This window comes from Paramisgurnus dabryanus, chromosome 4 (assembly GCF_030506205.2).
Source record: "Paramisgurnus dabryanus chromosome 4, PD_genome_1.1, whole genome shotgun sequence".
Lineage (NCBI taxonomy): Eukaryota > Metazoa > Chordata > Actinopteri > Cypriniformes > Cobitidae > Paramisgurnus > Paramisgurnus dabryanus.
Genome location: NC_133340.1, coordinates 15,075,106 through 15,093,476, shown reverse-complemented (window position 1 = coordinate 15,093,476; position 18,371 = coordinate 15,075,106). Strand labels below are relative to the sequence as shown.

The 18,371-nt window shown below is 49.5% G+C and overlaps 1 protein-coding gene across 2 annotated transcripts in view; it reads right to left on the bottom strand.

Moving 5' to 3' along the window:
* LOC135746600 (von Willebrand factor A domain-containing protein 7-like) overlaps positions 1 to 18,371 on the bottom strand; it is a 108,932-nt gene extending 90,561 nt beyond the window's left edge. For both annotated transcript variants that reach the window (XM_065265217.1, XM_065265218.1), the window contains exon 1: positions 18,238 to 18,371. The gene's annotated coding sequence lies outside the window, so the exon portion shown is untranslated. The remainder of the gene's footprint in view (positions 1 to 18,237) is intronic.

Here is an 18,371-nt window from a genome sequence, read left to right as displayed (position 1 = left end):
GCCGCCGGGGGCAGCGCCACCACAGGTCGACCCGGTACTGGTTCCATGGGCCCTTCCTTCGCAGCCTCGGGGTAGTTCGGGCAGGGGCGAAGCATGTTTCGGTGTACCACCCGCTCGGGCCCAGGTTTTCCCTCGGGCCGGATGGTATACACCGGTTGTCCCGGCCTCTGCTGCTTACAGACCACATACGGGATAGCCTCCCAGCGGTCGCTCAGCTTTCCTTTTCCCTGTCGCCGGTTATCCCTCGCCAGGACCCTCTCACCTGGTAACAGGGGGGCATCTCGAGCAGTCCGATCGTACAACCGTTTGTTCCTTTCTCCCGCTGTCTGTATCTTCTTTGACACTTGCTCATATGCAAAATGTAACCGCTGGTGGTGGCGCCCCACCCACTCCGTCACACTCACTTCTTCCCGGTCCGCGGCCACTCCCAGGACCAGGTCAGTGGGCATCCGGACGTGTCTGCCGAACATCAGGTAAGTGGGGGCATACCCCGTCGTGCTATGAACACTGTTATTGTATGCTTGCAGAAGATTTGGTAAAGCACTCACCCAGTCGCTCTGCTGTCGTTGATCCAACGTCCCCAGTAGTCCCAATAGGGTCTGATTAAACCTCTCACAGCTTCCATTTCCCTGGGGATGATATGATGTCGTATGGGTTTTAGTGCATCCATACAACTGGCACAACTCACGGATTACTTTAGATTCGAAAATGGTCCCTTGGTCGGAGTGCAGAAACTCGGGACATCCAAATGTCTGGAACACATTGCGCCATAGAGCTGTGGCGGTGGTGTTGGCTGTCTGATCAAGCGTCGGGACCGCCCAGGCGTACTTAGTAAACAGGTCTGTGATCACCAGGATGTTCTGATAACGGTCCTGGGGACGGCCCAGCGTCAGGAAATCCATTGCCATTATGTGGAGGGGGGCCTTTGCATGGATGGGTACCATCGGCGCTCGGGCCTCTCGTCTAGATTTAAACAGTGTACACCGGGGGCAGGCTTGAATTGAGTCATGCACAGACGCCTCCAGCCCAGGCCAGTAAAAAAATCTCCGTAGTAGGGATACGGTCCTCTCCTGTCCCTGGTGTCCCAACTGGTCATGATAGGCTGTGACTAATGCGTTTACCTGGTCGGCGGGTACCACGATCTGGCTCACTTCCTCGCCCGACTTCGGGTCGCGGGTCTTCCTACAAAGCACTCCTTCCTGTAGCTCTAACTTCTCCCACTGCCCCAGTAATCTTCTCCCAGTCTCCGTCTGGGCCAATCTTTCCGCCGACGTTGGCCGTTTGCTCTGCTCTACCCACACTTTCACCTGGCACACGTCCCGGTCCTGGGCCTGCCTCTCTATCCAGCGGCGGGGGTCCCACCCCCAATTCCCTGGTGCAGCTTCCTGCTGACCTCCTGGCGCCTCCACGGCCCCGATCATGTAGCCCTCCTCACGGCTATCCTCCTTTTGATACCCCTGGCGTCTGGGGCTCTTTCCCTCAGGTAGTCTTGAGAGGACGTCCGCGTTCGTATGCTCTCGTCCCGGCCGATACTGCAGCTTATAATCAAAGTTGGCCAGCTGAGCCACCCATCGCTGTTCCACGGCCCCCAGCTTCGCCGTCTGTAAATGTACTAGAGGGTTGTTATCGGTGATGACTGTTACCTTAGCTCCCCAAAGGTAGTCCTTGAACTTTTCGCTCAGGGCCCACTTCAGGGCCAGCAGTTCCAGCTTGAAGGAGCTGTAATTTGCGTCGTTCCTCTCTGCCGGATGGAGACTCCGGCTCGCATAAGCGATCACCCGCTCTGTTCCTTCTTGCCGTTGGGCCAATACTGCCCCCAATCCCAGGTTGCTCGCGTCTGTATATAAGACAAAAGGTTCAGAAAAGTCAGCATACGCCAAGATGGGGGCCTGTAACAACTCCTGCTTCAGCCTCTGAAAAGCCATCTCACACTCATTGTCCCAGTTAATAGAGGGCGATCCATGGCCCCGGCTTCGTCCCGTGCCAACCAGCAACTGGTTAAGGGGCTTGGCAATCTTCGAAAAATCCTTAATAAAGCGCCTATAATATCCCACGAACCCCAGAAAGGATCGTACTTGCCTCACAGTCTTAGGCGCGTCCCAATCCTTAACTGCGGAGACTTTCTCGGGGTCCACGGCCACCCCCGCTGCGCTGACCACATGGCCCAGGAACTTCACTTCTCGCCGCAACAGGTGGCATTTGTCCGGCTGCAGCTTCAGCCCGTACCTTTCCATGGCTCGGAAGACTTCCTCTAGGTGCTGGAGGTGGGAATCGAAATCTGGGGAATACACAATCACATCATCCAAATACACCAGTACTGACTCCATCAACTGACCTCCAAGACAGCGTTGCATCAAGCGTTGGAAGGTGGCTGGAGCGTTGCAGAGTCCGAAGGGCATCCGGTCCCATTCGAATAGTCCGAACGGGGTCGTGAAGGCGGTCTTCTCCCGGTCGGCCTCGGCTACTTGCACCTGCCAATATCCACTGGCCAGATCTAAGGTGGAGTACCAGGCTGACTGCGTGAGGCTAGCAAGGGAGTCTTCGATTCGAGGTAAGGGGAAGGCGTCTTTCTTGGTTACCAGGTTCAGCTTGCGATAGTCCACACAGAACCTCCAGGCTCCCGTCTTCTTTTGTACGAGCACGATGGGGGCCGCCCAGGGACTGCTACTCTCTCGGACAATGCCCCGGCCCAACATGCCCTGCAGGAGTGTACGTACTTCCGCATACAAGGTAGGTGGAATCGGTCGATATCTCTCCCTACTCGGCCCTGCATCCCCGGTGGGGATGTGGTGTTCCACCACCCTGGTGCACCCGTAGTCCTCATCGTGCCTCGCAAACACATGTTGCCACTTTCGAAGGAGTGCCTGCAGTTTCTGTGTCTGTACCTGTCCCAGGTTGTCCCCTTGCAGTGACTCACCCGCTAGGTGTCTGGGCACACCTCCCTCCTGGCTACTCGCCGGGGCATCCAACTGGGTCAGGGCCACCTCGATCACAGTGGGGCACACCTGACGAAAACTGACGTCTCTCTCTTCCCTCACCTGGTGGGGTGTGACCGTCGTCAGCCGAGCCAGTCGTTGATGCCGGTGTAGCTGTACTGCATAGGGGTGCTCGTTCCGTACCCTTACCGGGATTCTCCCCCGGTGGACCGCCGCTAGTCCCCGTGCTACCTCCACTTGTGGGCAGTCTGTATGTGGCTCTACCAACACCCACTCCTCTGGGCTCGCTTCTCGAAGGGGCACTCTTGCCCATACGATAGCCTCACTCCTAGGGGGAATAGACAAAGCAAAACGACACATTACTCTTCCCACTTCCTCCCGATTTCTACGCACCTGGTTCATTTGGACCCGACGGCAGTCGGCCACTACACGCTCCCACTTGGGTCTCTCAGTGGGTGAAATCCTCGGACCAGGCCTAGCCTGGAATATCTCCTCCCAGCATTCGGAGAGGACATTCATGCCCAATAGGGCTCGGTGGGCGCCCAAACACCTATCTTCAACAATGATCACACCTTTCTGGGGGACGACCACCCCATGCACTTCAAGATCCGCCAGGCGATAGCCAATGTAGGGGATTTCTAGGCCATTAGCGCCTTTCAACGTCAGCCAGGGGGCCTCTGTTCCTCGTGTTCCTTCCTGTCCGAATATCTCCTTGGAGAGGCTTTCTGCGAACATCGTTACCTGTGAGCCCGTGTCTACCAGGCACTGAATCCATTTGCCACACACTTTTACTTCTGCCACCGGGCTATGCCCGATCATCTGCTGCCTAGAGCTGTCCCTCCTTCCCGGGTCTTCTCGAGGGGTCCCGGCCACACGACCCACTGTGGCCGGTCGTCCTAAAAACCCCCTTCAGATGCCCTGCGAGGCCCACACTGACGACTGTAATGTCCAGGCTCCCCACAACGATTGCAAATTGGTCGTCCCTGGTCATCCCATTCGAAACGGGGTCGATTATAACGGTTTGGGCGTCCCGGCGGCTCTCGGCTCCTCTCCGAGTATACTCGCTCCCGGGGTGCCGGCCTTGGCTCCTCCCGCGCCCTACCTTGGCGCAGCTCTCCCAGAAGAGTTCTAGATAATTCTGACATCTGCTCCCGGACATCCTTCAACAGTTCGACTTTTAGAGCCTGCTTCCAATCCGTGCGTTCTGGTGGTGGTGGCACACTCTCATTTACCGCTGCACATACTGGGGTCTCACTCACCTCGACCTCGTCGCCCTCCAAGGCTAACGCCTCCTTCCTTAGATCTTCAAATGTGAGGTCGGGGTCTCTGCGAAACTGGACCCTCAAACTCTGTCTCACGGGGCCCTCTTTCATCCCCAGGAGGAATTGGTCGCGCAGCAAAGTCTCGCCATCTCCCAATCCATGGTCGCGGCGGGCCTGTAGCCGGGTGAACTGTTCTCGCAGTCTCAGGGCAAAAGCTCTAATGGGTTGTCGGGGGCCTTGTTTACTGTTGAAGAATTGGGAACGGAGGACAGCTACGGGGGTGTGGTCACCATATTGCTCGGTAAGGAACTGAAATATAGTTTGGGCACTGGCTCGGACAGCTTCAGGGGCGGCCTGTACTTCTCGCCGCGCTTCTCCCTCTAAGGAGTTTAACACGAACTGGAGCCGCTGGGCTACACTAAGGCTTTGCAGGTCGGCTAAATACTCCAACTGGGCCTTCCATTCCGTTAGTCGTATTCCCGACTCTATCCCTCCATACTTTTGGACCCAAGGGCTACCCATAAAGACAGGCACCGCACGGGGTTGGGCTGCGGGCCCCGCGTTGTCGGTCATTGGGCTAGTCTGGTTACTCAACTCGAGGTGGGGCCCTGCCGACTACGCCAAAATCTGTCACAAGCCAGGGGCTGGCTGCTAGTGGTTAAGCCACGCCCCTTCTAAATTCCCACCTCGAGGAGGTCCCCAAAACCAACCCAATGACCAAACAACAACGAGGAACAGGTAAGTATAAAAAAATATTCTTTATTTGTTTAAATATTTAAAAGATTCGGGGGATTGGGGAAAGGGAAATTAAAACTAATGTCTGAATCTGTCCTCCAAGGGTCCACGAGCAAGTGAGTGACAGGGGGGTGAAAGTTGCGTCGGGGAACGGGCTCCCGCCTCTGGTTCCCTCTGCCCGTGGCGCGCTCCTCTTCCTTCCTGGAGGCAGAATAAAATCACAATGAATATGGGTATGTACTGTTTCCCGTCCGTGTACCTGCGTGTAGTTCACGGCACTCCGCCGTCTTCCCACGCAGCTCCTTGGTTGTCGACTCACTCTCCTTTCCTGTTCCTCTTTCTCTCCACAGGCTACCGCTGGGACCCGAAGACACAGTGGATCGTTCTCCCGAGAGTCTCCTCACCTCTCCACCGACTACAGCTGCTGGGTAAGTATGAATTTTCCTCCTCGACTCGTTACTTTGGTGCTCACACTTGTACTCTCTCTTCTCCCACAGATGACAGCTCGTCGCTGATTACAGCTTCTGGTACGTATGGTTCTCCTTCACAACGGGTCTCCTTGGAGCTCACGCTGGTTCTCTCTCTCTTCCTCCACAGACAACAGCTGGGACACAAAGGCACAGTGAATCGTTCTCAGTTAGTTCTCTCACCTCCTCGCTGATTACAGCTTCTGGTACGTATGGTTCTCCTTCACAACGGGTCTCCTTGGAGCTCACACTGGTTCTCTCTCTCTTCCTCCACAGACAACAGCTGGGACACAAAGGCACAGTGAATCGTTCTCGGTTAGTTCTCTCACCTCTTCGCTGTTTACAGCTACTGGTACGTATGGTTCTCCTTCACAACGGGTCCCCTTGGAGCTCACACTGGTTCTCTCTCTCTTCCTCCACAGACAACAGCTGGGACACAAAGGCACAGTGAATCGTTCTCAGTTAGTTCTCTCACCTCCTCGCTGATTACAGCTTCTGGTACGTATGGTTCTCCTTCACAACGGGTCTCCTTGGAGCTCACACTGGTTCTCTCTCTCTTCCTCCACAGACAACAGCTGGGACACAAAGGCACAGTGAATCGTTCTCGGTTAGTTCTCTCACCTCTTCGCTGTTTACAGCTTCTGGTACGTATGGTTCTCCTTCACAACGGGTCTCCTTGGAGCTCACTCTGGTTCTCTCTCTCTTCCTCCACAGACAACAGCTGGGACACAAGGCACAGTGAATCGTTCTCGGTTAGTTCTCTCACCTCTTCGCTGATTACAGCTTCTGGTACGTATGGTTCTCCTTCACAACGGGTCTCCTTGGAGCTCACACTGGTTCTCTCTCTCTTCTTCCACAGACAACAGCTGGGACACAAAGGCACAGTGAATCGTTCTCGGTTAGTTCTCTCACCTCTTCGCTGATTACAGCTTCTGGTACGTATGGTTCTCCTTCACAACGGGTCTCCTTGGAGCTCACACTGGTTCTCTCTCTCTTCCTCCACAGACAACAGCTTTCTTCCCTATTGATGGACAGACTGAACAGGTTATGCTCTACTTCTCGGGGTGGCGGACTTACGATCACGGCTAGGCGTACTGCATCGACCGACAGTGGTTTCCAAGATAGCGCCGGGGACCAAACCCTCTCGGCTGACTCGTTGGTTCCCCAGAGGGGCGGGAGTGTCACGCCGTCCCACCAGGTCGAGCGCTGCCCTTTCCTCGACGCCCGTTGGCAATCGAACACCGGACCGGGGCGCCCCTTTGTAGAGACCTCGGGGCAGCGGATCTCCTTCGCCTCTGTCTCTGTGATGATAAACGGCACACGGGTAAAGTAGCAATGAAACTGGTAATACTCACACCGCCTGTCGTACAGGTCTTCACCGCCACTCCTAACACAAGTCCGCCAAGCGTCTGGCTACGAAAGTACTTCAGGAACTACTCCGTGGTTTTCTAAGGCTGAAACACACTCACAGCATAATCGTACACAGGTTTATTCTAGGATCCGTTTTCCTCTTCAGCGCCCCTAGCGAGTGACTGGAGGCGGGGTACGTCAGACACGACACAGCAATCTCACTGCAAGATACACAGCACCACTTCAAAGTGAAATTTCTACATCCAAGACTCACCCACCACTCTCAGTGCACACAATAGACGCCCGTCTTCCTTCGCCTCGCTCTGGGCAAGAATGTGGAGATGGTAACACGGCCTAGCAGTTGTTTTCCGTCACTGTGGCTGTCTCACACAAAGATCCGGTGGCTCACCCACCACGCTGACTCAGGGGCAGGGCCACCCACTCTTGCTGGAAAGCGCTTAAAAGATATCCAGGTCAAGTATATACAAGGTACACTCAATGAATGAATTCGTTTACTCACGACTGTGGTGCTTCGGTTATCTCACGTTTCCTTAGGTTAACTCCTCCGTATGATAATTCCAGCTACACAGATAACGTTTTCTCCAGTCGTCAACACCACCACTACACAGATGGGTACTCACGATAGCACGTTCCGTCTTCTTTCACTTCATTCCTACAAGGTCAGTCTCCGTTTACTTTCCAACCCGTAAGGTCTTCAATATCTGCATCAGCCGAAATCCCACGATGCACAAAGAGAGAGAGAGCGAGTCCAGTAATCCGACTGGCGTACCCGGTGAGTTTAACTCAGCGCTGCAGCACACACCAACACTCGTCCTAACAACAACAACAACTGTGGTTTAAACTGCTCTTAAGTATCTGCCTGGGTGTTGCCTTCGTCCAATCACCCGGCGCTCTTGTTAATAACTCACAGCTGTCCGTAGTTTGGCTGATTACAGCCCTCGCGGTGCTACCGGATGTCCGGTGTTTTCTCTTCCCGGCCCGGGCGGAAACATCCGGGCGGAACCAAAACTTTCCAAATTTTTGGTTCCGCCTAAAAGATCGTCACTCCTGTGACATTAGAAAAATACATTTGAATAAAGTTTTTTTTTTTCGTTTCATATGGGATTCACTTCTATACGTTTTCATTTATTGTGATGGTTTTATACATTCATTTTTTATTCATGTTTCATGTTGTTTTAAGTAAATACAAGAGATTGCTTCACTAAAATGTATATAACGTTAATCACATTGCCTGCATTGTCTAGTTTGTATTCAAGCACAGCTGTCATCTGACAATAGATATTAAATTACAATCTGCTTGTTTTACTTATTTTGTCCACTACAAAATAATGTGCAATGTATCTGTAACACTGTTACAGATCAAGTTACTGATGCAATCAGGTGTTAGTGCACCTGTCCCTCATACACACGCATACGTTTTCATGTCTGTTATTAGGTTTGTTCGAGTTTATGCACCGCTGTAAGAACCAACAGCTGGATGACATCAAAGTACCGTGAGAGCGATTCCAGATACGGAGAAGTCTGATTTCGAATTGCTCTCGCGGTATTGTGATGTCAATCTCCTGTCGGTTCTTGTGGTTCCGCATGAACTCGAACAAGTCTACTACGTCATATGTCACATGATAACGTCAACATGGCGAATGCTGTCCATACTTAACGCGAACGTACATACTGCCTTAGCGCACGTTAAGTAGGTACCCAGTGAAATTCAGTACCTACACAGTAAGTATGCGATTTCGGATTCAGCCCCAGTCTTTCTCATTTCGGCCGTGTGGCGCGCGCATGCCCCCTCGCGGTGTGAAGCGTGTCCGCGCTATTCTCTGAGATGCACTTGATGGCCTTTTGTGCAGCGAAATTGTTTTATACATTTTTTTGGACGACCTAGTTAAGGCGATAGGGTTTCCTAACTTAAGCCGAAGGTATAGTAGGGATGTCCGCATATGAGCGCCATCCGCATGACGTCATTTCGTCATCAGGAGGGTCCGCGGTCATCTGCGTGGACCATCCGCCAGCAGACAGTGCCCGTACAGTCCAAGTACAACAGCACATGCACGTGAAAATATTTAGAGACAATTATACAAAGGAAATAGACAGCATTTGCACTCACACTATCGTTTTTCTTCTTTAATTTTTACTTCTTCCAAGAATAGAAAGCTGTGGAGCATGTTCGTTACCATAATGTTTGATTCCTGTTCCTTGTTTGTCTTGTTGTTTGTTCTAAACTGTGTTTGCAATGGTGGATCGGCTACTTTTCTTCACCTATCCTAATGTATGTCACGGGGTGACTATATAGGGCGGAACCAAAATGAAGGAGATCGGTTCCGCTGGAAGATGGTTTCCGCCCGGACCCAATTTTTAACACTCTTTTACTTCCTGGTTGTCTGGGGCAATACAATCAGGGCTTACAAGAAACAGGTGTGCGGACTTAAAAGTGGCAGTTGTGATTGGAGGAAGAATGAAGAGGAGATAGATAAATAGGCCCATAGAAACATAGTATGCGTGCGGTTGACTGGAGAGTTGATTTCGGGGTAAGCTCCGCTCCGCCAAGGGCGGATTAAACATCCACTCCTCCGAAGGTGCCGTTGATCGCTAAAGCGAGCGGAAAGAAGACGGCCAAAGGAACTGAAAGGAAGGAGTGGAGATCGTTTATCTCAGGAGCACCAGTGTGGTTCGTTTTGCCCATCGGGTTTGTTGTGCTGGCTGGGGTCATTATATTCGGTGGTTGCTGTTATATGTGGTGGTGAAGTGGATACTGTGCTACTGTGGTGTACCGACGGAGGATTAAATGAGACGCAAGCTGGAAACAGAAGAAGAGGAGAAATCGTTGGCTGAGTATATTGAAAGTAATTGATGCTGCGAGAGTATTTGACATGCACATCCTTTGTGAAATCGTTGGATAAATACGACTGGATTGCATACAACGAGGAAGGAAATGTGGGCACCACGGAGACCAAGGGAGAGAGTGTGGCAACTTACCCGAACGAAGATAGCTGCCCTGTCACGGAGCAGAGTGGTGGGTGAGCCGGCAGTGCAGCATTATAAGGAAGGAGGATCATTGCAATAGCTACTTTCAACCATCAGCCTTCGATTACAACGCCCTGCCGGTCCACAGCCGACTCCGGGAAGATCTTGGCCTGAGCTTACTATTTGTCACTTGAAGTGTGTCGTGGGTGAGTCTTGACTTTGCTGAGTGTGTACACTTGATGTCGTGCAGTGTTGTGCTGTGTATTTGTTGTCAGGAGCCATTATAGTGAGTCGGCCGTGAGTGAAGACGCCGTGCGGTGGGCGGAAGTGCTACTAAATCATATGCTGTGCAGTGTTTCAGTGTGGAGACGGGCGTGGCATCAAGAGCCCCTGTTGTGGAGATAGTGAAGTCGGTGGTGGATTATACAGAAGACCCAGACCTTTGCGTGAGTAGAGATTCGAATGCTGATACATATGTGAAGGATAGCACAGTGTGTGTAGAAGTGTAGCGTGTAGTAACCTGTCTGTCACGGAGCCTCTTCAAAGGTGCGCCCCTGTCCCGATCTCTAGAGCTACACGTACGGAGAGGAGAGGGCAGCGTTCGGCTCGACGGTGACAGTATCCTACCCCCTCGTTGTGACTGAGGCCTTGGAGGTCAAGACCACAAGTAACCATCTCACCACGGGAGGTCTGTCAGTAAATCCATCCACTGCATACACCGTAGGCTATCAGAAGTCCCATCTAAGTACAAGTTAGATACCTGCAAAAGTACTCACCGTATCCACTGCTACCAGCCCACCTGTAAGAGAGAGAGAAAGTCACAGTTAAAGGTGCCGTGTGAACTTGTGTTACAGCCCTGAGCCCTCTAAAGGAGGAAGACCACAAACCAGTTATCCGAAGGGTCCTCACCGTATCCATTGTTGCTAGCCACCTGTAAGAGAGAGAGAAAGTCACAGTTAAAGGTGCCGTGTGATCTTGTGTTACAGCCCTGAGCCCTCTAAAGGAGGAAGACCACGGACCGGTTATCCGAAGAGTACTTACCGTATCCATTGCTGCTAGCCACCTGCAAGTAAGAGAGAAAGACACAGTTAAAGGTGCCGTGTGATCTTGTGTTACAGCCCTGAGCCCTCTAAAGGAGGAAGACCACAAACCAGTTACCCGAAGAGTACTTACCGTATCCATTGTTACTAGCCACCTGCAAGTAAGAGAGAAAGTTGCAGTTAAAGGTGCCGTGTGATCTTGTGTTACAGCCCTGAGCCCTCTAAAGGAGGAAGACTACGAACCAGTTACCCGAAGAGTACTTACCGTAGTGTACGGATACCAGTTACCTGCAATTCTGCCTCCAGAACGGAGGGCGCCACGGATAGAAGAAACCCCAAAAGGCCTGTCCCCTCCCCTTTTTTTTTAACTTTGCCTGGAGGCCAGAAGAGGCCTTTATTTTAAGTCCCCCTTCCCTGACTATTTCTATTTTAAATAATTTAATAAAGTTTCATTTTAATTTCACTCGTACCTTGTGTGTCTGGTCATTGGGGTGGCTTTGGGAACCTCCTCGAGGTGGAAATGAGAAAGTGGCGTGACCTCATAGTATCTGGGTCCGCCCCGACCTGTGACATGTCCTGTAAACTTTAGTGGTGCCCTGAAGGCCTGCTAGATTAATAATAATAATTTGAATAAGAAATAATAGAAAGAATAATAAGAAATAATAATAATAATAATTTGAATAAGAAATCATTTGTATAGCGTGTAGCCGCAGGGCGTATACTTGGAAAGCTGCACGGACGCGGATAACATTTTTACCCCAGCCTTTGGGCGGCCCGCCTGAACAGCAAAGTGCTGCGGGAAACCCTGAGTGTAAACAAGACTTGACTTGATAGAGCATCTCAAAAATAAGGCCAATGGTCTGACACATTCCAAATGTTTCACTTTCAGTTCTTTACATAGTTCCAGATCAAATATATGGTATATTAATTATATTAACCATATTAACCTAAAGTATATGTCACAGGTAGGGGTAGACCCAGATGTAAATAAGGTCACGCCCCTTTCTCCACCTCGAGGAGATTCCCAAAGCCACCCCAATGACAAGACACACAAGGTAAGCATAAATTAAAATGTACTTTATTTAATTTACTTAAAAATAATAAATAGGGAAGGGAAAAAGGGGAACTTAAAATAACGGCCACTCTAGGCTCTCCTCCTTCACCACCAACTGGATTTTCACACAGTTCATTTCCTTAGCGTGCACGTGGGCTCTCCCTCTCTCCACAGACGACTCTCTGCTGGCTACAGCTTCTGGGTAGGTATGGCTCTCTCCACAGCTTAATATCTCAGTGTTCACGTTGGCTCTCTTTCTCTCCACAGACGACTGCTGGGATACAGGGACACAGTGAATCGTTCGCAAGGCTTTCGCTCACCTCTGCGCTGGTTACAGCTTCTAGGTAGGTATGGCTCTCTCCACAGCTCAATATCTCAGGGTTCACGCTGGCTCTCTTTCTCTCCACAGACGGCTGCTGGGTTACAGGGACACAGTAATCGATCTCAAGGCGTTCGCTCACCTCTGCGCTGGTTACAGCTTCTATGTAGGTATGGCTCTCTCCACAGTTCAATATCTCAGTGTTCACGCTGGCTCTCTTTCTCTCCACAGCTCTCACAACTCACTCACTTTCCTGTCAATCAGCAGACATAACAGGTTATATGGAAACTTACAGGGTGGCGGACTTACGCTGGCTGGTTCTGCAATGCGTCGATTTGGCAATGATTTGTAATGGGACGCCGGGGGCCAAGACCCTCTCGGCGAACTCGTTGAATGACAGAGGGGCGAGAAATCCACGCCGGCACACCGGGTCGAGCGCTACCCTTTCCTCGAGACCCGTTGGTCAATCGAAAACTGGACCGGGGCGCCCTTTCGTCGAGACCTCGGGCCAGCGGATCTCTTTCGCCTCTACTCTGTGATGAGGAAAAGGCCACAGGTAAGGTAACAATAGTAGGTGTAATACTCACACACGCTGCCACTCGCACAGTTCTTCGCCGCCACTCTGTAATTCTGTGAAACTGAAAACACACTACAGCATTATTGTACAGGTATTCTCTAGCGCCGTTCTTTCCTCTTCGTCGTCCCGGGACGAGTGACTGAAGGCGGGGTTACGTCAAACAAGACACAGCACTCACACTGCAATACACGGCATTACACAGCACCACTTCAAGTGAAAATTTCCAAAGACTCACCCACCACGCTCAGTGCACACAATAGACACCCGTCCTCTTCCACTTCGCTCTGGGCGAGAATAGGGAGATGGCAGACGGCCTAGCGTTTGTTTGTTGTCGTCGCTGTAGCTGCTTTCACACGAAACCTTCGGCTCACCCACCACGCTGGTACAGGGGTAGGGCCACTCAATCTCTCTTAAGAACACTCAAACGATGTATAAGTCAAATATGTACAAACACCTACTTCAAGGGATTTGGTTACTCACAATCTCTGTCTTTCTTCGTCCTTGGTTGTCTTCACGCTAATAATAACTCCAGGTACCTAGACAGGGCGCTTTCCAGCCACCAACACCACTTTTCCACAGATGTATACTCACAACGGTAAGTTTTTCCTCTCCTTCCGTTTCTCTCATCCAATGTCAGTGTCCGTCTAGCACTTCACCTATAAGGTCTTCGACATCCTCATTTACATCGATCTATGATCCAAACATGGAGAGAGAGAGCAATACAACGATCCAAATATAGCGTATCAGGCGAGCCCAACTCGGCGCTACAATACACACCAACACAACAGTGGATAACATCAGCCACATGCACTCTTCGGGGTGCTCCTTTCAAAAGATCCACAGCTTTCCTTCCTTTCGCCTCCTATGGCTCTGTCCTCTCTCCGCTCGCTTTAGCGATCCCCGGATCAACAGAGCCTTCCGGCTCTTCAGAAGGTGCGTGTCTTTGTGTTGCCTTCAGCAAAGGAGCTCCCCCGTGTCAGTCCCCTCTCGTGTACATCGCTCTCGTGTCAATCGCGCCCTTTCTGTGTTCCAACAGAGCTATTTAAGTGCTTCATTGTCCCCCAGCCTCCAATCACACTTTGCCTAAACGATGCCTCATACCTGTGGCTCGTAAAGCCCTAACAGCGTCGCCCTGGAAACCAGGAAGTAAAAAGGTCCGTCTTCATATGCGGCCCGGTGGGGAAAACTTCCGGGCGGAACCAAAACTTCCCTAACTTTGGTTCCGCCCTTAGAAAGATCGTCACCTTGTGACATCCTCCCCCGCCAATCCGTTCTCGTCCCGAGAACACGTTGTTTGGGGACTGATAATGTGTTGACGGGAATTTTAGGTTTTTAAAAAAACGTGGTAGGCCATTGGGGGACCTTGGTCTCAACCCGAGGTGGACTGCCGACTACGCCAAATCTGTCACAGGTAGGGGTAGACCCAGATGTAAATAAGGTCACGCCCCTTTCTCCACCTCGAGGAGATTCCCAAAGCCACCCCAATGACCAGACACACAAGGTAAGCATAAATTAAAATGTACTTTATTTAATTTACTTAAAAATAATAAATAGGGAAGGGAAAAAGGGGAACTTAAAATAACGGCCACTCTAGGCTCTCCTCCTTCACCACCAACTGGATTTTCACACAGTTCATTTCCTTAGCGTGCACGTGGGCTCTCCCTCTCTCCACAGACGACTCTCTGCTGGCTACAGCTTCTGGGTAGGTATGGCTCTCTCCACAGCTTAATATCTCAGTGTTCACGTTGGCTCTCTTTCTCTCCACAGACGACTGCTGGGATACAGGGACACAGTGAATCGTTCGCAAGGCTTTCGCTCACCTCTGCGCTGGTTACAGCTTCTAGGTAGGTATGGCTCTCTCCACAGCTCAATATCTCAGGGTTCACGCTGGCTCTCTTTCTCTCCACAGACGGCTGCTGGGTTACAGGGACACAGTAATCGATCTCAAGGCGTTCGCTCACCTCTGCGCTGGTTACAGCTTCTAGGTAGGTATGGCTCTCTCCACAGTTCAATATCTCAGTGTTCACGCTGGCTCTCTTTCTCTCCACAGCTCTCACGACTCACTCACTTTCCTGTCAATCAGCAGACATAACAGGTTATATGGAAACTTACAGGGTGGCGGACTTACGCTGGCTGGTTCTGCAATGCGTCGATTTGGCAATGATTTGTAATGGGACGCCGGGGGCCAAGACCCTCTCGGCGAACTCGTTGAATGACAGAGGGGCGAGAAATCCACGCCGGCACACCGGGTCGAGCGCTACCCTTTCCTCGAGACCCGTTGGTCAATCGAAAACTGGACCGGGGCGCCCTTTCGTCGAGACCTCGGGCCAGCGGATCTCTTTCGCCTCTACTCTGTGATGAGGAAAAGGCCACAGGTAAGGTAACAATAGTAGGTGTAATACTCACACACGCTGCCACTCGCACAGTTCTTCGCCGCCACTCTGTAATTCTGTGAAACTGAAAACACACTACAGCATTATTGTACAGGTATTCTCTAGCGCCGTTCTTTCCTCTTCGTCGTCCCGGGACAAGTGACTGAAGGCGGGGTTACGTCAAACAAGACACAGCACTCACACTGCAATACACGGCATTACACAGCACCACTTCAAGTGAAAATTTCCAAAGACTCACCCACCACGCTCAGTGCACACAATAGACACCCGTTCTCTTCCACTTCGCTCTGGGCGAGAATAGGGAGATGGCAGACGGCCTAGCGTTTGTTTGTTGTCGTCGCTGTAGCTGCTTTCACACGAAACCTTCGGCTCACCCACCACGCTGGTACAGGGGTAGGGCCACTCAATCTCTCTTAAGAACACTCAAACGATGTATAAGTCAAATATGTACAAACACCTACTTCAAGGGATTTGGTTACTCACAATCTCTGTCTTTCTTCGTCCTTGGTTGTCTTCACGCTAATAATAACTCCAGGTACCTAGACAGGGCGCTTTCCAGCCACCAACACCACTTTTCCACAGATGTATACTCACAACGGTAAGTTTTTCCTCTCCTTCCGTTTCTCTCATCCAATGTCAGTGTCCGTCTAGCACTTCACCTATAAGGTCTTCGACATCCTCATTTACATCGATCTATGATCCAAACATGGAGAGAGAGAGCAATACAACGATCCAAATATAGCGTATCAGGCGAGCCCAACTCGGCGCTACAATACACACCAACACAACAGTGGATAACATCAGCCACATGCACTCTTCGGGGTGCTCCTTTCAAAAGATCCACAGCTTTCCTTCCTTTCGCCTCCTATGGCTCTGTCCTCTCTCCGCTCGCTTTAGCGATCCCCGGATCAACAGAGCCTTCCGGCTCTTCAGAAGGTGCGTGTCTTTGTGTTGCCTTCGGCAAAGGAGCTCCCCCGTGTCAGTCCCCTCTCGTGTACATCGCTCTCGTGTCAATCGCGCCCTTTCTGTGTTCCAACAGAGCTATTTAAGTGCTTCATTGTCCCCCAGCCTCCAATCACACTTTGCCTAAACGATGCCTCACACCTGTGGCTCGTAAAGCCCTAACAGCGTCGCCCTGGAAACCAGGAAGTAAAAAGGTCCGTCTTCATATGCGGCCCGGTGGGGAAAACTTCCGGGCGGAACCAAAACTTCCCTAACTTTGGTTCCGCCCTTAGAAAGATCGTCACCTTGTGACATATACTTTTTTGAGTATGTGCATTTGTGTTTGTTTCTGTAAAATCAACTTAACAGCTCATTAGCCTACAATGCTCAAATCAACAAGAAGTGCAATGGTGGCAGTAAGAGTAGCTCTAGTAAAGAGGAGTGGCTGAATGACATTGAGTGTGAAGTGAAAGTAAAACTAACACGTTTAAAGTTTAAGTCATTTCTGCCCCTTTTAAAATTAATAAACCCACAAACAAAACATATAGCCGAGTATGAAAGTTTGCATACAGTTTCCATTCCCCTGACTCTTAATGTATATTGCCTTTTTAAGCATGAGTTATATAGCCTGGTTAGCCAGACCTACATCAAGATGTCTGGCAACTCTTCACACAAACGGCTCAATGCAAGGGGCGGGATATAAGTTTGTCCCTCAAAATGCCTCTGCACGCAATAGGATAGCGCTATGACCAATCAGAGCAACGAAGAAGGTGACGTAGTTACCGTAACCAGTCGGCAAAACTCCAAACACATCTTTCTTGCTTAAAAAGGACTTCAGTAGGGTTATTTGCTCTTCTCTCAAAGAAAAACATAAGTCTAAGTCCTCCAGAGTCGCGGCCAAAGCCGCTTCAAAAGAAAGCTGTTCGCCAGCAGCAGCAGCCATTCTTTGTTTTCAAGTAGGAACCGTTGCAGCTCTGTCGTCATCATGTTAAGCCCGCCCCACAGACGCTACACACGATGTGATTGGCCTGACCAAATTTTGGTTTTTGGAGCTGTTAAGTGTATTGTGCCTAGACTAAACCCTGGCAGCAAATATATTTTGCGGCCACTAGGGTGCGTCTAGATTTCTAGGCTATGAGTTATAGACTGTGGGCTGACAATTCCTAAAAGTTAACTGTTATTTTTTTTAAAGAAAGATATATATATGATTTATTCACAGAGCTTCCTTTTGCCATCAATTCTTTAGGTTCCGTTTATCGCCGCTGAAAATGAGAAGGATATAATCTTTGTCCAGAAAGATTTTGAATTTGTTGCCAACATTCTCCTGTTAGATAATTATGCTAGCAGACTAATACAAATGTGATAATGTGAAAACCAGTTTCAAATGTAAGTGTGAGATAAAGAGCATTACAGTTTAATTTCAAACATTTATATAACTATGATTTTTAATTGCTGACATGAACAACATGAAGTCAATATTAAAGATATCAAGGTTATATTTTTGCAGAATGTTCTTTACATTATGTAGGAAGATTTTATGTAGAAAACAGTAAACCACAAATAAATACTTCAGATGGGTTTTCACAGGCAGGCTATCTTGTGTATTTTGGCCCCTTCTACAAAAAAATAAATGAGCAATTCAGAGGCATGAGGTATGCCCCATAAGTTATGCCACAATATCATAATACACTGACATACACATGCATAGGTAAGTAAAACAAGAACAATCTGTTTTTTTTAAATAACCAAAATTATATAAATTTAAACCAACTAAATAAATATAAAAACATCTATATAGACCCTGCATAGTATGCGAATGATTATACTACAGTAGGTGGCAAAACACAGATGATCTGCTTTCATCAAGATATTTTTGTATGTAAATAGTCAATAAAATAATTTCAGTAAATACAATAAAAGCATTTATATAATCTTTGTCATTTTGTTTATTGATTTTACAATGTCTTGTGTCAACCAGGCTACGAACTTAAATGTAAAATGTGTAATTTTATGTACAATAATTATATAAGAGATATCTTGGTTGAGGCTAAAAACTTATAATTTTAACTTTTTTATTTTAGGTTTCATTTTTCTATTTGAATCATGTAAATAAATCAGATATCATTACAAGCACAAAAATCATTTTTATCCAACACAATTTAATAAGGCTACATTACCTTCTGTCGGATGTTATGTGTAGAATATCCTAACCTGGCTGCATACAGTAGCTTCCCAAACAGTATTTATGGGCATACAGATTTTTACAGTAATGGGATGAATGTCACAAATCTGGTTATGATCCTGATGTACA